The sequence below is a fragment of the Pongo abelii genome, chromosome 9 (genome assembly GCF_028885655.2).
Source record: "Pongo abelii isolate AG06213 chromosome 9, NHGRI_mPonAbe1-v2.0_pri, whole genome shotgun sequence".
In the NCBI taxonomy this organism is placed as follows: Eukaryota; Metazoa; Chordata; class Mammalia; order Primates; family Hominidae; genus Pongo; species Pongo abelii.
The window spans coordinates 1,641,611-1,664,308 of record NC_071994.2 but is presented as its reverse complement, the minus strand read 5'-3'; the positions used below and the strand labels follow the sequence as shown (position 1 = coordinate 1,664,308).

Below are 22,698 nucleotides of genomic sequence, written 5' to 3'. Positions count from 1 at the left end.
TCCATAAGGCAGACTTTTCATTTCTGTCACCTTTCTGGAAGGGCTGGACACAGAGTCTGTGGGTCTGCGATGGAGGCACCACCAACTCACCCTGAGTCCATGGCCCTCAGTCTCCGTGCTCCCTGAGCCTAAGGTGAGGAATCCATGCCTTATGGTTGACAAGGGCTGCTGGGGCACCTGCCATCTCATCTGCATCCTGGAAAGCAGGAAGGAGCACAGAGCCTGCTCTGGCCAGCTCACTGTGCTCCTTCCAGAAACAGGTAAACACAAAATTACCCTGCGAAGCCGCCATTCCATTCCTAGGTCTATCCCCAAAAGAAATCAAAGCAGGGACTCCAATACTTGCACAGCCCTTGCCACGGCCTGGATGTAGTCAGTGCATCTGTTCCCAGCAAAACTCTTGTTGACACGGGACCCCCAGTGTGGCAGCGCAGGGAGATGGGGCCTGAGGGGAGGGAGACGTGTGGGTCGTGGGAGGGACTCCCTGGGGAGAGCCTGGTGTTGGGAGTGATTCTCCTCTTGTGATATGGGGTGAGTTCCCATGGGAATGGATTTGTTCCCATGAGCGGGGCTTGTTCTGAAGCCAAGACATCCCTGAGCTTTATCTCTCCTCCCGTGTCTGCTTCCCCTTTGACCTCCTCCAGCAGAAGCCATGGCCATGCCATTGAACTTCTCAGCCGGCAGAACTGTGAGCTTGATGAATTACCCCATCACAGAGGTTCTTTTATGGCCACACAGAATGGACTCAGACACCCATGCTCACAGCCGTGCAGTCACAATAGCCCAAAGGTGGAAACAACCCAGCAGGTGAGGGGATCTGAAATGGGGTAGACACACACCTCGGGGTCTTACCGAGCCCAGAAAAGGAGTGTGCTCTGACGCATGCAGCAGCGCCACCAACCTTCACAACCTCGTGCCTAGTGAAGCCAGCCAGTCACAATAGGACCAGTGCTGTGACCCCGCAGGTGGAAGGCCCCCAGAGGAGTCAGATTCAAGAGAAAGATGGCAGAATGGTGGTCAGCAGGGCCCGTGAGAGGGGCCGATGGGAGTGAGTGATTAGTCAGGACGGAGCTCCAGTTTCGCCCGATGAAAAGGTGCTGGAGCTGCATGGTGGCGACAGCGGCACAGCCATGGGCAGGTTCTCAATGCCACGGAAACTGCGCTTACCATGGTGACAATGGGAAATCTCATGTACCCACATTTGACCAGAAAAGAAGGATGGAAGGGAGGGGGGAGGGGGGAGGGAGGAGGGAGGAGGGAGGAGGGACGGAGGAGGGAGGGAGCAGGGAGGGAGGAAGGAAGGGATGGGGGAGGGAAGAGAGAGGGAGGGAGGAGGGAGGGAGCAGAGAAGGAAGGAAGGGAGGGGGAGGAAGGAGGAAGGGAGGGAGCAGAGAAGGAAGGCAGGGGGGAGGGAGGAGGGAGGGAGGAGGAAGGGAGGGAGCAGAGAAGGAAGGAAGGAAGGAAGGGAAGGGGGAGGGAGGAGGCAGAGAAGGAGGGAGGAGGGAGGCAGAGAAGGAAGGAGGAGGGAGGAGGGAAGGAGTGGGGGAGGGAGGAGGGAAGGAAGGAGCAGAGAAGGAAGGGAGGGAGGCAGGGAGGGAAGAAGGAAGGAAGGAAGGGATGGGGGAGGGAAGAGAGAGGGAGGGAGGAGGGAGGGAGCAGAGAAGGAAGGAAGGAAGGGAGGGGGAGGAAGGAGGAAGGAAGGGAGCAGAGAAGGAAGGCGGGGGGAGGGTGGGAGGAAAGAAGCACAGAAGGAAGGAAGGAACGGAGGGAGGGAGGGATGGAGGGAGGGAAGGGGGAGGAAGGAAGGAAGGAAGGAAGGAAGGAAGGACCATCCTGTTAGGCTGACTGACAGAGTACCCCCAGTCCTCCAGTGCTCCCACGGCAGGCATGTGGCGGTGGCTGACAGGGAGTGAGTCTGGAAGTGACCCTTGTCGGGGCAGCCTCCTTGGTCCTGTGATTCAGGACAGGGTGAAAGTCAGTGGCGGCCATTGGTGTCTCTGGCCGGGGTTCCTCACAGGGGCCGGCGAGGGGACAGCGAATGGAGCGTGGAGGGTGGAGGGCTCCTTCTCCGGACCGGAGCGACGGATTCGGGAGCCGTTCTCTGCCTGTCTTTGCTACTGGGCTGAGAGCTGGATGGCATGTTGGGAGCAGTGGGAGCTGCTGAGGAGTTTGGTCCTGGAGGGAAGAGGCTGAGTGTGCATGTCTGGAGTCACCGTGGAGGGCACAGCTAGAGGGAGCAGCAGGGTGTCCCGGGGAGAAGACACCAGGGCTGGAATTAGAGGGACATCAAGGCTGATACTTAGAGGCATCCAATATACGGGGCCTGCCTGATGGGCTGCTCTCAGGTGGGATTTGGGGGGTGTGAGAGGGGTCAGTGCCCAAATGACCACGGGGCCTGTGGCCTATATGCCCAGTCAGGTGACGACGCCATTCAGAAACTAGATCTCATGGGGGTGCCCGGCTGCTGAGTCTCAGGCCAGATCTGCAGTGAGTGTGCTGCCCTGGTGCCATCGGGACCCAATGCTGAGTACACCCAGGAGCTGTGGGTCTGAAACAGTGGTCAGAGGCACCGACATGTGGAGGAGGCCGTGGAGTGTCAGAGGTCACTGACATTTGGAGGAGGCCGTGGAGTTTCAGAGGTCACTGACATGTGGAGGAGGCCCCTGGAGTGTGGGAGACAGAACCCGCAGGTGTCAGGCTTGGCAGGAGGCTTTGCAGGTGGGGAGGAAGGGCAGGGAGCGCGGCTGCCGGAGGAGAGAGGGCACTGGGGGTGGCTTGGCCTGACGAGGCTGCTTGAAGGAGACACTCTTGGAAACTGACAGGGCTGCAGGCACTCCTGGGAGCAGGAGGAGGGTGACCTGTCCCGGGCAGACCAGGCTCTCTGGGCTGTGTGGCCCCAGCTCCCTGAGCCCAGAGGGAGGTGAGGGTGAGAAGGCCTGGACCAGGCAGGACGCAGCCCCCAGGGCCCCTGCTGGGAAGAGGTCAGAACCTCCCAAGAACCCAGAAGGCCAGGTAACTGAGAACGGGGCTGCTCTCTGCATCTCCAGGGAGGACAAAGGAGGCCATGGCAGCAAGGGGACAGGGCAGAGGGGAAGGCGGGCAGCTGGATATTGGCAGCCACAGATTCCCATCCAGTATCCTGGAGGAGGAAACCCAGGGCTGCGTCCTAGAAGGCCTAGGAAGCCTGGTCAGCCTGGAGGCTAAGGGTGGGCCCGGGAGATCTGGGAAGCACATCAGTGTCTCCACGAAGAGCAGCAGGGTCTCAGTCCACGGCAGCCGCAGCCCCCAGAGCCGCCGCAACAGCCCGTTGTTCTGGGGGGTCGAAGGTGGAGGCTGTCAGAGGGGCAGTGCAGGGGGCTGCTGGGGTGAAGCCCCCTGTAGCGGCAGCACCCATCCTGCTGTGGCTCTGCCCTCCTGGGCCCCCTGCCCTCTTGGACCCCCTGCCCTCCTGGACCCCCTGCCCTCCTGGACCCCCTGCCCTCTTGGACCCCCTGCCCTCCTGGACCCCCTGCCCTCCTGCACCCTCTCCCCTCCTGGACCCCCTGCCCTCCTGGACCCTCTCCCCTCCTGGACCCCCTGCCCTCCTGGACCCTCTGCCCTCCTGGACCCTCTCCCCTCCTGGACCCCCTGCCCTCCTGGACCCTCTGCCCTCCTGGACCCTTTGCCCTCCTGGACGCCCTGTCTGTGGCCCCTGCTCCTCTCCTCCTTCACTGATACATGACTGGGCCCCAGATCTGCAGCCAGGGTCTGGGCACTGGGGATCCTGTGGGCCTCTCGGTGTCTGGGGACAATCACAGGTTCCCGTGCCCACACCCAGCCTCTGCTTCCAGAACACACTAGAGGGTCCCGGCATCCTGATGAGTCCACTGTCCCCGCGATGGTTTTCAGGGATGGAGAAGGCTCCCTGTCCTCTGCTGGAACCCTGCAGCCGGGCTGATGGTACCCCCACCACCCGCCCAGGGGCCCCCAGACCCTCCCCATCTCCACCGCCAACCCAGGCCCGGGCTGCCCACACGGGGCCAGGCCGTGAGCTGCTGTCCCCAGATGGGGCCGCCCCGGGCTGGCCTGGCTCACTCCGTGTCACAGATATTCCCACAGAGACCCCAGCGAGACCTGCAGAACATTACAGCAAAATGAAGGAGAGCCAGAGGAAGAGGCAGATGTGCTGGCCTGTAAACAGTCTGATTTCCAATGTAAACCAGATTCAGGCCCACGACATCAGGTAAACATCTGCATCAGAGCCCCCGGCCCCCCACCGCCCGGGAGGCCCCGGGGTCCACACGGCCGACTCTGGGACCCGTCACAGTGACCGCCGAGACATTTCGTAATTAGGCAAAATTGATCCTTGCATTCCTTCCCTAAATCCCAAATCTCTGCAATTTTACTTCTTCTCAAAAATGAAAACATTTGGCAATTAGCTGATCCAAGTGAAAAAGGTAGAGAATGTGCTCTCAACTGGAAAATGCCAATTAAGGAAGCAGCTCTGACTTCCCACCCGCCCTGGCTAAGCTGGGAGCTTATCTTCCCCGAGAAGAATCTGCTGGGATAAGGGGGCTTGGGAAACACCGAGGGCAGGGCTGCCTCCTCAGCTTCCTCTGAGAGCAGATTAGCCGTGGCCTTGCGCCAGCAGGGCCTGGGTGCCGCACCGGGTGGCAGGGGGTGGCAGAGCTGGGCCCGGCTCCGGCAGTGGGATTTGGGGTGGTGGGACCCAGTGGGGCACCTGCTTGTGGGCAGCACTGAGGGCGGTGACGTAGGCAGGGAGTGCCGGTGTCTCCCTCTCCATCTGGCCGGGCTCCCCACCCTGCTCCTGCAGCCCTGGACCTCAGGGCCCATTTGCAGTGCAAGGGGGCTCTTGGCTGGTCTCCACTCCTAAACATTTATGCATTGAAAATGCCCATTTGTTTGTTTTCTTGTGTTCCAATTATGTGTTCTGTATGCTTTTTTACTTAATTTAAATAATTTTAAATGTGAAATCGTTAAGTAACCTCAGACGCTCAAACTTTCTGTTCTCCACTCACCGAGCCCATGAGTTCTGTCTCCTTCCCGTGGTTTCTGTTTGCAACAATAACGGGATACCTGCATGTCTAATTTTTTTTATTCAAAAGGCGGCATACGATCAAAAGGCAGCATACGATGTATGTTCTCTTTATCAAGCTCGTGATTTCTTTTAAATATTTTATTTTGAAATCATTACAGATTCACATGAAGTCTCGAAACTAGTACTGAGATTCCCACATGCCCCTCAACCAGTTTTCCTAACGGCTTCGTCTCCCTTAGCTGGAGTGCACGTCTAAGCCAGGAAGCTGACCTTGCTACAGCGTGTGTATCTGGGTTTTTGCCATGTCGTAGGATGTGGGAATTTGTGTACACACCACCAGGAACAGGACACAGAGCTGTCCCACTGCCACGGCCATCTCCGGGGCTGCCTCATCCCAAAGACTCATTGCCCATGTCCTCGTTCCTTCCTCCTCACACCCTCTGGCCTGTTTCCTATGGCTATAAATTCGTCATTTTGCAAGTGTGATGTAAATGGAATGCGTGGGACCCTTTCAGATGAGCTCTTCACTCGGGAACATGCCCTTGAGACCATCTAAGCTGCTTCCTGTGTCAATAGTTAGTTCCTTTTTACTGATAAGTAGCCTCTCCTGGTAGGAAAGGACCTCTTTGTTTACCATTCACCTACTGAAGCTTTTGACTATTACAAATAGAGCTGCCATGAACAATCACGTATAGGTGTTTGTGTGAACATAAATCTTTCTTTCTCTGGGACAAATGCCCAGGAGTGTGACTGCTGGGTCAAATGGTCAGAGTCTGTTTCACTTTTTTAAGAAACTGTCAAACTCTTTTCCACGGTGGATGCGCCATGTTACATTCCACACACAGTGAATGTGATACTGTTTCTCCGAATCTCTGCCAGCATTTGGTCTTGTTATTATATTTTGCGTTAGCTGTTCTAATAGGTATGGAGAGATATTGGGTCACGGTCCCAGCCTGCGTTTCCCTGGGGCCACGCGTGTTGAAGGCCGTTTTGTGCCTTCATCTGCCGTCTCCACCTCCTCTCCATGATCCTTCTTTCATTGGATTATTTGGCCCTGTTCCGTTGAGTTTTGAGAGTTCTTCTTATATTCTAGATACAAGTCCTTTGTCAGACACATGTTTTGCAAATATTTTCTCCCAGCCCACAGCTTATCTTTTCATCCATCCTAACAGGATCTTTCACAGCATAAAAGTTTTTAATTTCAATGAGATCTAATTCATTGATTTAAAAAATATATGAATCACGCTTTTGATATTATATCTAGGAAGTCCTTGCCAAGCCCCAGGTTCTGGACACTTTCTTCTATTCTAAAAGTGTTATTGTTTTTGATCCAATTTGAGTTAATTTTCTTTTTCTTTACTTTTTTTTTTTTTTTTTCCTGGGGACGGAGTCTTACTCTGTCTCCCAGGCTGGAGTGCAGTGGCGTGATCTTGGCTCACTGCGACCTCCAACCCCCAGGTTTAAATGATTCTCATGTCTCAGCCTCCCAAGTAGCTGGGATTACAGGGACCTGCCGCCATGCCTGGCTAATTTTTGTTTATTCATGTATTTATTTATTTATTTATTTATTTTGAGACAAGTCTCTCTCCGTTGCCCAGGCTGGAGTGCAGTGCCACGATCTCGGCTCACTGCAACCTCTGCCTCCTGGGTTCAAGCGATTCTCCTGCCTCATCCTCCCAAGTAGTTGGGATTACAGGTGCCTGCCACCACGCCCAGCTGATTTTTGTGTTTTTCAGAGACAGGGTTTCACCATGTTGGCCAGGCTGGTTTCGAACTCCTGACCTCAAGTGATCTGCCAGCCTTGGCCTCCCAAAGTGCTGGGATTACAGGCATGAGCCACTGCGCTCAGCAGTGAGTTTGAGTTAATTTTCATAAGAATGTGTAGGTCTACGGCCGTTTTGGAACCCCTGAGTCTGCTCTAGCACGGCTTGTTGGGAAAGCGGCTCTTCTGGCACTGACGGCTCTTGGTCCCCTGTGGGAGACCAGGTGGCCGTGATCCCGGGGGCCTGCAAGCCCCTTTACCTGCACTCTCTCTCTTCCCTGGGATGATGCTCTCTTTTTTAATTTTTAATTTTTTTAATTTTAATTAATTTTTTTTTTATTTTAGAGATGAGGTCTCACTGTGTAGCCCAGGCAGGTCTAGAGCTCTAGCCTCAAGAGATCCTCCCTCCTTGGGCTCCCAAAGTGCTAGGATTACATGCATGTGCTGCTGTGCCCACACCCACGGTGACACTCTTGATTACAGGAGCTTTTGAGTAACTCTTAACATTGAGTGGCACGATTCTTCCTTTCTTCTTCTTTTATCATTTAGCTATTCTAGTTCCTTTGCCCCTTTGTATACATTTTAGAATCAATTTATCTAATAAAAAATATTTTTGATATTTTGGTGTGTTGATTAATATGTATTCCTGGTATTTTTGATAAAAAAATCTATCTAGATCAATTTAGGAAAAACTAAATTAAAATATAAAAGCACTCAACGTAGTTTACTACATTAGTATATTTATTGAGAAAAACTATATAGATGACACTCAAAACTATTCCCTAAAACTTAGCCCCTCTGTGAATTTTAAAGTTTTTCTTTTTCTAAACATTATTCCATAAAAAGTGTGAGAATTAATATTCATACGTTTAGTCCATTTTTCTACTGAGCTGCTATTGATTTGTATAATCAATTTGGATATTAGAGATATTAATTTTTATTGTTATATTTGTAAGAAACATTTTCTCTGAATCTGTACTATGTCATTTTTACTGTGATTTTCAATAAAGAAGTGTTTCCTTTTGAAATAGTGAAATCTCCCAGACACTCCGTTAACAACGCTTGAGTTTCGCGCCAGCTTTCAAGGCCCTCCCAATATCGGGACTACATTCCCCACATGTCCTTCCAGGAATTTTGTACTTTTATTTTTCTGTTTGGATTTGGATTCCTCTTGGATTTGCTCTGTGTCTCAGCTGAGATGGGACTGCCTTGCTGGGTGGTTGCTCTGTGTCTCAGCTGAGATGGAGATGGGACTGCCTTGCTGTGTGGTTGCTCTGTGTCTCAGCTGAGATGGAGATGGGACTGCCTCGCTGGGTGGTTGCTCTGTGTCTCAGCTGAGATGGAGATGGGACTGCCTTGCTGCAGGTGCGTGGTTCTGTTGTTACGTCCTCTGCAGCCGGCCCTGTCTCCTCCTGCTGGCTCAGACACCCCGTCCGCAGGGTCCTGAGTTACACTGAGAAGGCTGCCAGGGACCGGGTCCACTTCCTCCTTCAATTTATGTAATCCAGAAGCAAGGCAGTGCTGTTTTAATAACTGTAGCTTTATAGTCTGTTCTGATAGCTGTCTGGGAAATCACCACTCATTCTTCTTCCTTTATATTTTGCTTTTAAATTTTTAATGGCTATAAAAATTTTAAAAAATTATAAAGACATCCCCCCAAAATTTAATGGCTACACTTGCCTATACATTTTGATGAGAATTTTAGAGAAAACTTGGCAAGATAAAAGTAATTATTTATTTTAATTGGAATATAATTAAATCCACAGGTTGATTTTTAGAGACCTGAAGTTGTAAGTGTTCTCAATCAAGAAACCTGTTATATCTCTCCATTTATTTACATCTTATGGGTAGGAGGCTTTCTTTTTTTTTTTTTTTTTTTTTTTTTGAGATGGGGTTTCGCTCTCATTGCCCAGGCTGGAGTGCAATGGTATAATCTTGGCACATTGCAACCTCTACCTCCTAGGTTCAAGTGATTCTCTTGCCTCAGCCTCCCAAGTAGTTGGGATTACAGGCATGAGCCACCATGCTGAGCTAAGTTTTTGTATTTTTAGTAGAGACTGGGTTTCACCATGTTGGCCAGGCTGGTTTTGAACTCCTGACCTCAAGTGATCTGCCCCCCTCGGCCTCACAAAGTACTGGGATTACAGGCGTGCACCACCACATTTGGCTAATTTTTTGTATTTTTAGTAGAGAGGGGGTTTCACTATGTTGGCAAGGCAACTCCTTGCCTTGCCACCCACACAAGTGATCCACCCGCCTCAGCCTCCCGAAGTGCTGGGATTACAGGCGTGAGCCACCCGTGCCCGGCTAGCCATAGAATTCTATAATTTTAAAATTATAAGTGGGAAATGTTGTCATGTGGTATTTTCTCTACATAGTGTCTAGAAAATCCATTGATTTATAATGTTGTATCTTTACTCAGCTTTTGTTCTAGTTGTTTCATTTCTTCCTTTTAAATATTTTGAACTGTATTTACTTTTTAGTGTGTCCCAATGCTATCATTCAAAACAATGTTTAATAAGACAGGTAGTAGCTGCTTCTCCTAACGTTTCACTTCTATGTGACTTTTAATATCACTTCCTGAGGGATATTCTTCAGAAGTTAGATATTAATAGCTTTTCAAGTTTTTCTTTTTTTCTAACATAAACCAATGCTGAACTATAGTAAGCTTTCAAACTTTGTTGAACTTTACCAGCTTTTGCAGCTAATACTTGAGTAGTCCTAGGTTTCATCATTTGTGAATTTCTAGAATCACATAAATAGACCTGCTGCTCTTCCTGCCTTGCTAGAATAAACCATACTTGAACTCAGTGCCTGGCACATAGTAGTTGCTCAATAAATATCTGTTGCGTAAAATGAATGAAGGGGCAAGAACATGGAGAAAACCACCTCTGTGGTTCAGGCATGAAGGGCCTGCTGCAACGGAGGTGTAGGGGCACTGAGAAAACCCTCCCTGGGGCCGGGCGCGGTGGCTCACACCTGTAATCCCAACACTTTGGGAGGCCGAGGCGGGCAGATCACGAGGTCAGGAGTTCGAAACCAGCCTGGCCAACATGTCGAAACCCCATCTCTAATAAAAATACAAAAAAATTAGCCCGGCATGGTGACGCACGCCTGTAGTCCCAGCTACTTGGGAGGCTGAGGCAGGAGGATGGCATGAATCTGGGAGATGGAGCTTGCAGTGAGCTGAGATCATGCCACTGCACTCCATCCTGGGTGACAGAACAAGACTCCGTCCCAAAAAAAGAAAAAAAGAAAATCCTCCCTGGTCCCCAGCCCCAGGCTTCAGCACCAGGTAAGGGTGAGCTTGCCTAGGAGGCCTCGCCGTCTCTGACGCCCTGAGGTAATGGCGGCCACACCTCACCCTGACCCGGCCCACCCATGGCCCAGGCTGGCACAGATCCCACATTCATACCTAGAAGAAGGGGACCCAAAGCCATCTGGGGCATAAAGGCTACCTGCCTCCGTCTCTATTATTCTCTGGACACAGTGTCTGAAATTCAATTAAAATTTATGAGATAGCAAGAAAGGAAGGTAAAATGAACCGTGGCCCTGTGATAAAACAATTAATAGAATCCAACTTCGAGATGACTCCAGTGTTGACACTGTTGCACAGGGACTTTAACATAACTCACAGGCCGGGCGCGGTGGCTCATGCCTGCAATCCCAGCACTCTGGGAGGCCGAGGTGGGCAGATCACGAGGTCAGGAGTTCGAGACCAGCCTGGCCAACAAGGTGAAACCCCATCTCTACTGAAAATACAAAAATTAGCTGGGCGTGGTGGCAGGTGCCTGTGGTCCCAGCTACTCGGGAGGCTGAGGCAGGAGAATCACTTGAACCCGGGAGGCGGAGCTTGCAGTGAGCTGAGATTACATCACTGTACTCCAGCCTGGGTGATAGAGCTAGACTCCATCTCAAAAAATAAATAAATAAATAAAAATAACTGTGATGGGTATGTTTAGTCAACATGCATTAACAGGTGAGGAATTTCAACAGATAAATGAAAACTGAAAAAAACTAGAACACTATTTTTGTTTATTTATTTTTGAGATGGAGTCCTGCACTGTTGCCCAGGCTGGAGTGCAGTGGTGTGATCTTGGCTCACTGCAACCTCTGCCTCCCGTGTTCGAGTGATTCTCCTGCCTCAGACTCCCTAGTAGCTGGGATTACATGTATGTGCCACCACGCCCAGCTATGTTTTGTATTTTTAGTAGAGACAGGGTTTCACCATGTTGGTCAGGCTGGTCTTGAACTCCTGACCTCAGGTGATCCACACACCTCGGCCTCCCAAAGTGCTGGGATTATAGTCCCAGCTACTTTGGAGGCTGAGGCAGGAGGATCTCTTGAGCCCAGGAGTTAGAGGCTGCAGTGCGCTGTGATCAAACCACTGCACTCCTGCCTGGGCAACAGAGCATGACCCTGTCTCAAAAATAACAAAAGTCAAATGGAAATAGCCTCTCCACCCCCGCCACCCCCCCACAATATCAACATTCTTATGATAGGCTAATTAACACACTGGAAAAAGCTAAGGAAAGAATCCATAAACTGGGAGACAGGTGAGTAGAAATCATCCAAAATGAACACAAAGAGAAAAAAGAGAGAGAGAGAACTAAATCAAGCATCCAAGACCTTTAAAACACTTCAACACACTCTAGTGAATGTCCACTTATGATCCTAAGAGGAAACGAGAAATCATGGAAGAAAAGCTACTTGGAGAGATGGTGGCTGAGAGTCTCCCAAAGTTAGTCAAAGACCAAAAAAAATCACAGATTTGAGAATTTTGGAGAGCCCTAAGCAGAATAAATACAAACACTCCTGTTAGAACTAATAAAAAATCCAGCAAAGGTGCAGAGTGCAGTATCAATACACAAAAACCCACTGAATTTCTATACATTAGTAATAGACAATCTGAAAACGAAATTAAGAAAATTTTAAATAATAATAGAATAAAATACAGAAGCATATATGTAACCAAAGAAGTATAAGAGTTAAATGCTAAAACCCCCAAATCCTGCTGAGAGGAATTAAAGAAAACATGAGCAACTGGGGAGGCTGTCCCTGTTCATGGGCCAGAGGCACAATCATGTTAACAAGGCAATTTGTAAATCCAATATAATCCCTGTCGAAATCCAGCAGTCATTTGTGCAAAATTTGACAAATTGATCCTAATATTAACAAATGAAAATGAAAGGAAAGCCACCGATTAGGATAAAATATTGACAAATCATATAGCTGATAAAAGATTGTATCCAGAATAGAAAAAAGAACTAAAAACTTCATGACAAAAATAACTTAAAGGACCCGGTATGGATAAAACAATTTTTTAAAAGAACAAAATTTAGTAACCAAGACAGTCTCTTATTGGCTTCATTGTAGCCACACAGATCAATGAGACAGGATCAAAAGTCCAGGAAAAAAAAAAAAAAACACCTTTTATGTAGATTGTCAATTGATTTTTGACAAAGGCACAAACAGAATTCAGTGGGGGGACAGATAGTCTTTTCCAGAAATAGTGCTGGGACATCTGGATAGCCACACGAGAAAAAAGTTTGGAACCCTACCTCATGTCCCCCACAAAAATTAACACAAAGAGGGCTACATGAAAACCAGAAACTAAAACTTGTAGAAAACATGTGAGAAAGTCAAGGAAGCCGTGGGCCAGGCGCAATTCCTTAGCCATGACATCAAAAATAAGATCATAAAACATTGATAGGGTGAACTTCATCGAATTTTTTTCAAATGTGTGCTTCAAAAGACACTAACAAGAAATCGGAAGATAAGCCGCAGATCCGGAGGATGTATTTGCAAATCATATTGCTCATGAAAGATTGAACCCATAAGGGAAAAGGAACTAAAAAATTAATGACAAAAACAACTCAGTTAGAAACAGGCAAAACATCTGCATAGACATCCAGTTTCATAATTTGTGAGAAATGTATTTAGTACCATACACCTCCCAGTAACAGCTGCTTCACTCTGCCCCGTCCTTCTAATGTGCACTGTTTTTATTACTTTTTAATAATTATGATTATCTCTGTAACCCAAAATTTATGGTAATAGACTATTTGGTTTCCAAACATACAATATTTGCACTATCCCTTTTGTGACTTAATTTCTAATTTTTTTTTGCCCTGTGGTTGGAAAATATATTTCTGTATGTTGATCATTTGACTATCAGAAAGCTGCATTGTGGCTTAATGTTTTAATCCCTTTGTAGCCTTCTTTAAGTCCGCATACAATTGGCTTGCATTTTCCCTTCCTGTTATTGTCAACTATTCTGTGTCTCTCGCAGGTAACATCATTTAACTCCATCCATACTCTTGCGTCTTTTAATTGGTAAGTTTAATGTATTCATTCTTCTGATAACCTGTTGTATTAGGATTCAAAAGTCCTGCTGTCTTAAACCAGGTTTTCTATTTTGCTGTAGTCCTTTTTCTTTCTTATTATTTTCATGACCGTGTTCCCTTTCCAGGGCTGGTCATTTGAGGAGCTGCCAAATTAAGACCTTTGTTGTCCCAGGACAAGCTCCGTTGCAGAGGCCGCAGAGGCCACCAAGAAGAGTGCTCCGTGCAGAAAGTGCATCCTGCTCCCCGGGGACCAGGCCAGGTGCGAGGGGTGCCCTGGCTGAAACTCAGTGCCTTGGTATTTTTGGAACCTACTTGGGGAAGAAAAATCTGGAAACCCTGTCCTCCCAGTACTGAGCGTTTTCTGTCTCGGAAGAGGTGGTAGTTGAAGTTCACTTCGGAGCCGCCTGCTGTTTTCACTTTGGGGGACTCTGGAGCTTTTAGTTGCACAAACAAGGAATTGCCTGCATGTTTCCTGGATGCAAATGTCTCAGAAGGAGAATGTGTGTGTGTGTGTGTGTGTGTGTGTGTGTCGTGTCGTATGTGGGTGCTCCCCCTTGCCCTCCTCTCAGTCCTCATCAGTGCCTGACGAGCTCTGGGCAGCACACCGAGGGATCCAGGCTGGTGCCTTGGGGCTGAGACTCAGGAAGATCATGTCTCCTTCCTCCCACTGAGGTCTTTGCCCGGGACCTCACTTCCTAGCCGAGGAGCAGCCTCTTTCCAGGACAACGAAAAGTGGAAAGGTCCTCCTTGGGACGATTACTCCAGAACTCAGGCGGTGGGTTTCAGTCTGTCCAGGTGGCAGCTGCCTGCCCAGCTGATGAGCACCCCACAGTGTGCAGAGGCCATGCTATCCCGTGGCTGCTCTGCACACACGATTTCAGAAAATCCATAAAATTGATTAATCTTTCCCCCGTCTAATCACTAAAGAGAGAGACTGCACAAGTTAGCAAGATTAGGAAAGAAGGAGATTCTATAGATATGTAAAAGGATAAAAGGGAGTATTCAGAACATTCAGGTCAATAAATCTGACAACTTAGATGTGATGGATACATTTTTTTGAAAGACATGAATTATTAAAGTCACTAAAAAAATAGATAAACCAAACAGCCCTGTATTTGTTAAGAAAGTTAAACTTGTAGTTAAAAAACCTTCCGACAAAGGAAATGACAGGTCAAATTGTTTCACTGGTAAATTTCACCCAGCAGTCAACAAATAGAGAATCCTGACTCTGTACAACTTTTTCCAGGAAACCAAAGACCAGAGAACATTTCCTAACACATTCTACGAGGCTTATCCTGATACCAAAACCAAACAAAGATATCACAAGAGAACTACAGGCCAATACCCCTCATGAACATAGAGGCAAACATTTAGCAAACTGGATACACTAATATGTACAATGATAATACATGATGACAATGTGGGGTTTATCCCAGTAACGCAAGATCAACTGAATATTTGAAAGATCAGTGCACTTCACCACATTCACAAGCTAAAAAAGAAAAGCTATGTGATCATCTCCATAGACACAGAAAAAAATCTGATATCCATTATGCATTTATAATAAAAACTCAAGCCAAATGAGAGCACAAGGGAATGTTCCTAGTCTGATAAAGGGGCATCTCCGAAGCAGATGCAGCAGACATCGTGCTTCCTAGCAGAAGATTGCCCACTTTCCCCTAAGAGAAGGAACCAGCAGCAGTGCCTACTCAAAGCGTCTCTATTCTGGTTGGTGCAATGAGGCATGGAAAGGAAAACAAAACAAAACAAAACATAGATTGCAGAGGAAGAAGTAAGACAGGGCCATGGCCGTCCCTGTAGAAAATCTAACAGAATCTTCTAGAAAGCTACTAGAACTAATGAGTGACTTAAGCAAAATAGTAGGCTATAAGATCAGTATACAAAATCAGTAGTCAGTAATAAAGGGATAATTAACCCCACTTAAAAAATGATAGACATGCCTCCAAAGAAGAGATACAAATGGCAAATAGCACAGGAAAAGGTGTGGCATGTCACTACTCATTAGGGAAGCACAAAACACACTCACAGTGAGGCATCGTTCCACACTGTCTCTGGAACAGCGTCAGTGAGGCCGATAATCCGTGTTGGTGAGGACGTGGATAAGTTCGAACACTCCTATGTTGTTGGCGGGAACACAACATGATTTAATCGCCTTGGAGAACAGTTTGGCAGTTCCTCAAAATGTTAAACATAGATGTATCCTATGATTTAGCAATTCTACTCCACCCAAGAAAAATGAAAACGTGTCCACACAAAAACATGTGCACAAATGTCCACCATAGCATTGTTCTAATAGCCACGTGGAGGGAGCAGCCCATGTGTCCCAGCACCAATAAATGGATTCACAAAACGCAGACTAGCCACACAATGGGGTATTTCTCAGCTATAAAAAGGAATGAAGTTCTGGTCACCATGATGTGCATGAACCTTGAAACCTTGTGCTAAGTGAAAGAGGCCGGACACAGAAGGATGAACACAGCAGAACTCGATTTGTATTCAGCAGAGGCAAAGCTGCAGAGAGGGAGGAGAGATCAGTGGTGGCCAAGGCCAGCGGAGCAGCTCAGCGGGAGGAGAAGGGAGTGACTGCTGATGGCTTCTTTGAGGTGATAAAAATGTTCTAGAATTACATTGTGATGATGGTTAGAGCGTGGTGACGGCTGGACAACTCTGCGAATATACTAAAAACCACCGAATTGTGTACTTGAAGTGTGTGATATGAGTTTTATCTTCACGAGGCCACTAAAAATCAATTGCATTTCTGTATTACAGCAGAAATTGAACTCAAATGCCATTTAAAATTACAGAGAGAACATGAATCCTTAAGAATAAATCTCACAAAAGATGTACGAGATACGCTAAGGGCACGGCTGGGAGAAAGTCAAGGTGAATGAAATAAATGGAGGTGCGCACCACGTTCATGGGCCAAACTCTTGATATTGACGGGATGCCACGTCTTCCCAAATGGGTTAATGAATTCAGTACCATTGCAATCAGAATCCCAGAAGCGCTTCTTTTCTCTTAACAGAAATTCCCATGTTGATTATAAAAAATATAAGGACATGCAGAGGACCTAGAATAACCAAAAGAATCTTGAAAAAGAGAAAAAAGTTGGAGGACCAAAGATCTGTGATTTCAAGACTCGCCGTAAAGCTCCAGCCATGAAGACGGAAGGGGATGGGTGTCAAGAGAGACAAACGGGTCAGCAGAACAAAATATACAGTATGAGGAGGGGATTTTAAACGATGCAACCACTTTGAAAAACAGTTTGGTGGTTTCTTAAATGGTGAAGCCCACGCTTTCCATATGACCAATTCTACACCTAGGTATTTAGCAAGAGAAATGAAAGCATTTGTCACGAATGCTCACAGCAGCTATGGGCGAAGTCTCCTGGGTTTGCTTCTGGATAGGATGAAGGAATTTAGCAAGTCCTCTCTGTCTTTCTCTCTGTTTCTCTCTTTCTCTCTGTCTGCCTCTCTCGACAAGCCTAGCTTTCCAGCTGACTGTCTTGTTGCAAGATCCTATTTTGAATATTAAAAATGAATGTCAGCTCTCTTATGATGATTAATTTTATGTGTCAATTTGGAAAGTGTATTTAGAGGAGATTAACTTTTATTTATTTATTTATTTTTGAGATGGAGTCTGGCTCTGTTGCCCAGGCTGGAGTGCAGTGGTGTGATCTCGGCTCACTGCAGCCTCCACCTCTGCCTCCCGGGTTCAACCAATTCTCCTGCCTCAGCCTCCCGAGTAGCTGGTATCACAGGTGTGCGCCACCATGCCCGGCTAATTTTTTGTATTTTTAGTAGAGACGGGGTTTCCCCATGTTGGCCAGGCTGGTCTCAAACTCCTGACCTCAGGTGACCCGCCTGCCTCGGCCTCCCAAAGTGTTGGGATTACAGGCATGAGCCACTGCGCCCAGCCTGAGGTTAACTTTTAAATGGATGAACTTTGGGTGAAGCATGTTGCCTTCTGTAATGTGGGTGGCCTCTTCCGATCAGTTAGTCTTGAATACAGCAGAAAGCCAGCCTTCCCAAGCAAGAGAGATTCTCCAGCAGACGGCCTTGAGACTTCATCCGCTCCACGGGCTCTGCTGGGTCTGCAGCTGGCCAACCCACACTGCCCACACTACCCACACTACCCACACTATCCACACTACCCACACTACTCACACTATCCACACTATCCACACTACCCACTCTATCCACACCACCCACACCGCCCACAGTACCCACACTACTCACACTACCCACACTACCCACACTATCCACACTATCCACACTACCCACACTACCCACACTATCCACACTACCCACACTATCCACACTACCCACACTACCCACACTATCCACACTATCCACACTACTCACACTATCCACACTATCCACACTACCCACACTATCCACACTACCCACACTACCCACACTATCCACACTACCCACACTATCCACACTACCCACACTACCCACACTACCCACACTACCCACACTGCCCACACTATCCACACTATCCACACTACTCACACTATCCACACTATCCACACTACCCACACTACCCACACTATCCACACTACCCACACTACTCACACTATCCACACTACCCACACTACTCACACTATCCACACTATCCACACTATCCACACTACCCACACTACCCACACTACCCACACTATCCACACTACCCACACTATCCACTCTATCCACACTATCCACACTATCCACACTATCCACTCTATCCACACTACCCACACTATCCACACTATCCACACTATCCACACTACCCACACTATCCACACTACCCACACTATCCACACTACCCACACTACTCACACTATCCACACTATCCACACTACCCACACTATCCACACTATCCACACTATCCACACTACCCACACTATCCACACTATCCACACTACCCACACTATCCACACCATCCACTCTATCCACACTATCCACACTACCCACACTATCCACACTATCCACACTATCCACACTACCCACACTATCCACACTACCCACACTACTCACACTATCCACACTATCCACACTGCCCACACTATCCACACTACCCACACTATCCACACTACCCACACTATCCATACTGACCACACTGCCCACACTGCCCGCACCACCCACACTGCCCACACTGCCCGCACTACCCACACTACTCACACTATCCACACTGCAGATGCTGGACTCACAGCCTCCATTACCCCATGAGTCCCCGCCTTATAATAAATCTCCTTCTCACTTTATGCACCCCCCTACCCCCAGTTCTGTTTCTCTGGAGACCCTGACTCAGCTACTGTGATCCCAGGGAAAGGGAGCCTCAGAGAAAGGAACCCTGTGTCCACCGGGCTTTCTCTCCAGGGATTTGCTGACACCTCCACTGTGTATGGCTGGGTTGAGAAACCAGGCAGAAAACAGCTGCTTCGAGGCCAGAATTACAGGTAAAGAGTTCAGCATCCTCCCCGTTGTGGGGGAACTGTGGAGCACGAGGCCTTCCAAAAAGAGGCCCTGGCGTCAGCACAGACCACGAGAGGGCTGGGCTCGGGATCAGCGCCACTGAAGGACCCTGCCTGCATGGAGGCGCGTGATCCAATGTTCTTTCCTTGCTGGCAGCAGAAAATGTTACTGGCTCCGAAGGAAGATGACAACATCCTGCCTCTTTGCTGATGTACGTGCACAGCATCCAATGCATCCAGGACCTCTCAGGGCGCCAGACCCTGGCTCTGTGATTCAGTTGCGTGACTTGGGCAAGCTTCTCATTTCTCCCGCCTCAGTCTCCTCTCACCTCACAGAGCTGTCATGAGGCATGCTGGGCACATGCAGCTCATAGAGAAGGGCTGGCTTCCTCCTTGCACCCTTGCTTCCCTCCTTCCTCTCTCCAGCAGGCAGGCTGATTGTGGAGACGTCTCCTGGGCAGCATGTGTCAGCAGGGATTTATTTCATGGGGACAATGAGAATTAGCATCCACTCTTGCGAGCATCAAGTCACTGAAGGACAAAGCCCTGGCAGCAGAGGAGGCTGTCGCCCTTTCCCCAGGGCTCCACATCTGTGGCTGCTGGTCCCCCAAAACCCTGAGAGTTAATAATCCACGCCTGACCGAGGGCAATGGAACGAGGTCTTATCAGGAAAAGCAGGCAGGTCCTCTGCCTTCCTAAAAATTAATGTTTTATCATCAGACTATGAACATGATAATTTTTAAATCTCAACGCTGGAGATCACGGGAAAACATTCTCTCAGGGGCAACATGGAAATCGCTGCACTTTGTACAGGGTGACCCAGCCCATACTGTCAGTCTGGTGAACTCCCTCACTCTACAAAGCCCCCCTCAAATCCCCCCTTCTCTCTGCACAGAAAGCCACAAATTGTTTCCTGCAATAAAGAGCCTGACTCCGTTTTTATGATGTTTGACGGCTCACTACTTTGACGCCTCACCCATTCCTCTTCCCGTGTGCCCCACAGCAGGGCAGGTGCCTTTGGTGCCAGTGAGAGGCTCAAGCTCTGCAGGCTGCTGCCCATGCGAGGTCATCACCCCATCCCTGAGGCATAAGAAGAGGCCCACGCCAGCTCCCTTCCTGAAGCCACCCTGCACCCCGTGAAAGCCCAGCTAGGTAAGTACCACACCCTTTCATCTCTTCCCGGTGTGTGGGAGCGTCATCAGGGTTGATGGAGGAACCACCTTTGGGTGGGGTCCCTCCTCTTTTTCCAGAGTGACCACAGCACTCCACTATTTCTTCTTTTCTTTCTTTTTTATTTATTTATTTATTTTTTTGAGATGGAGTCTCGCTCTGTTGCCCAGGCTGGAGTTCAGTGGTGCTATCTCTGATCGCTACAGCCTCTGCCTCCTGGGCTCAAGTGATCCTCCCACAGCAGCCTCCCACACAGCTGGGACTACAGGCACACGCCACCACACCTGGCTAATTTCTGTGTTTTCAGTAGAGATGGGGTTTTACCATGTTGCCCAGACTGGTCTCGAACTCCTGACCTCAAGTGATCTGCCTGCCTCGGCCTCCCAAAGTGCTGGGATTATAGGCGTGAGCCGCTGCGCCCGGCCAGCACTCTCCTATTTCTGATCCAACTGCATTGTCATACAGAAATCACACCTTGATCATGTTTACAGACTCATTTCTACGCATAGATGCATGTCTCTGATTCCATGCACTGCAACGGTCATTGCATTTAAAAAAAGAGGCAAAAGCACGTCACCCAGCGCCTCGGAAGACTCAGCCTCTGAGGGGTCCATGGTTTCTGCTTGAAAGGCCGATGGCTGCTTTGCAGAGATCCAGTCGTGAGACTCATACCTTTCTATTCCGACAAGAGAACATTTCTGCACAAGACCTAGGTCAGGGTTCACGTGTCTGTCCCTTGCGTTCTGCAAAGGACCGGATCGTAAATGGTGCAGCTCTGGGGGCCACCCGGGCCCTGTGGAAGGAACTTGTCCCTGCCGTCGTGGGGGATGCAGCTGCACATGGCCTGTGGACGTGCTCCAGGAAGGCGCCTGCGGGGGTGGCTGTGAACTCCTGCTGTCCCCAGCACATTCCCTGTTGACACATCCTGGCTGGGAGATGTCTCCACAATCAGCCTGCGTGCTCCGAAGTGAGGGGGAGAGGGGAAGGAAGGAGGTGAAGGGGCAAGGAGGAAGCCATCACTTCTCTATGAGCTGCGTGTGCCCAGCAGGCCTTGTGACAGCCCTGTGAGGTCGCGCACGTGAGAAGAGACTGAGGCGGGAGAAATGAGAAATAAAAACTGAACATGAGTTCAATTCATCTTGCGTTTCCTTCAGTACAAAATGTGAATTTCATATCAGTATTTTGCGCAACCAAGTACTCTTTGTCCTATGACTTTTATTCAGACACTAAACAGTGTAAACTGATTCACACCTTCTGGGCTTCACCACCACAGGGGCCAGCAGGCCTGGGTCCCCCCACCCACCAGGAATGATGGATGCAGCTAGGCCGGCCCGGCATGTCTAGAGACAATCAAGTCTCTAGAGGGGGTGACGGCCGTGGAGCCTGAAAAGCAGTTCCATAGTGTCTGCAGCTTCTGAGCACTGAGGGATGAGCCCACACACACAACACAAAACAGCCACAGTGACCCGACCCACACTGTCCAGATGATGGGGCCACATAGGATTCCCACAGTGGGAGATGCTGACCTGGACAAGAGAGGGCAAGGGACAGAAGCTCCCAAGATCCAAGGTAGGGCCCTGCGGGCAAAATGGCGAAGAGCCGCCTTGCACTGCAAATGGGCCCTGAGGTCCAGGGCTGCAGGAGCAGGGTGGGGAACCCGGCCAGATGGAGGGGCAGACACCGGCACTCGCTGCCTACGTCACCGCCCTCAGTGCTGCCCACAAGCAGGTGCCCCACTGGGTCCCACCACCCCAAATCCCACTGCCGGAGCCGGGCCCAGCTCTGCCACCCCCTGCCACCCGGTGCGGCACCCAGGCCCTGCTGGCGCAAGGCCACGGCTAATCTGCTCTCAGAGGAAGCTGAGGAGGCAGCCCTGCCCTCGGTGTTTCCCAAGCCCCCTTATCCCAGCAGATTCTTCTCGGGGAAGATAAGCTCCCAGCTTAGCCAGGGCGGGTGGGAAGTCAGAGCTGCTTCCTTAATTGGCATTTTCCAGTTGAGAGCACATTCTCTACCTTTTTCACTTGGATCAGCTAATTGCCAAATGTTTTCATTTTTGAGAAGAAGTAAAATTGCAGAGATTTGGGATTTAGGGAAGGAATGCAAGGATCAATTTTGCCTAATTACGAAATGTCTCGGCGGTCACTGTGACGGGTCCCAGAGTCGGCCGTGTGGACCCCGGGGCCTCCCGGGCGGTGGGGGGCCGGGGGCTCTGATGCAGATGTTTACCTGATGTCGTGGACCTGAATCTGGTTTACATTGGAAATCAGACTGTTTACAGGCCAGCACATCTGCCTCTTCCTCTGGCTTTCCTTCATTTTGCTGTAATGTTCTGCAGGTCTCGCTGGGGTCTCTGTGGGAATATCTGTGACACGGAGTGAGCCAGGCCAGCCCGGGGCGGCCCCATCTGGGGACAGCAGCTCACGGCCTGGCCCCGGGTGGGCAGCCCGGGCCTGGGTTGGCGGTGGAGATGGGGAGGGTCTGGGGGCCCCTGGGCGGGTGGTGGGGGTACCATCAGCCCGGCTGCAGGGTTCCAGCGGAGAACAGGGAGACTTCTCCATCCTTGAAAACCATCACGGGGACAGTGGACTCATCAGGATGCCGGGACCCTCTAGTGTGTTCTGGAAGCAGAGGCTGGGTGTGGGCACGGGAAACTGTGATTGTCCCCAGACACCGAGAGGTCCACAGGACCCCCAGTACCCAGACCCCGGCTGCAGATCAGGGGCCCAGTCATGTATCAGTGAAGGAGGAGAGGAGCAGGGGCCACAGACAGGGCGTCCAGGAGGGCAGAGGGTCCAGGAGGGCAGGGGGTCCAGGAGGGCAGAGGGTCCAGGAGGGCAGGGGGTCCAGGAGGGCAGGGGGTGCAGGAGGGCAGGGGGTCCAGGAGGGTAGAGGGTCCAGGAGG

General features: G+C 49.7%; 1 pseudogene; it reads left to right on the top strand.

Annotated features, from left to right (window-relative positions):
* Positions 1 to 3,064: 3,064 nt before the first annotated feature.
* LOC112135548 (uncharacterized) lies at positions 3,065 to 4,209 on the top strand (annotated as a pseudogene).
* The last annotated feature ends 18,489 nt before the right edge of the window (positions 4,210 to 22,698 follow it).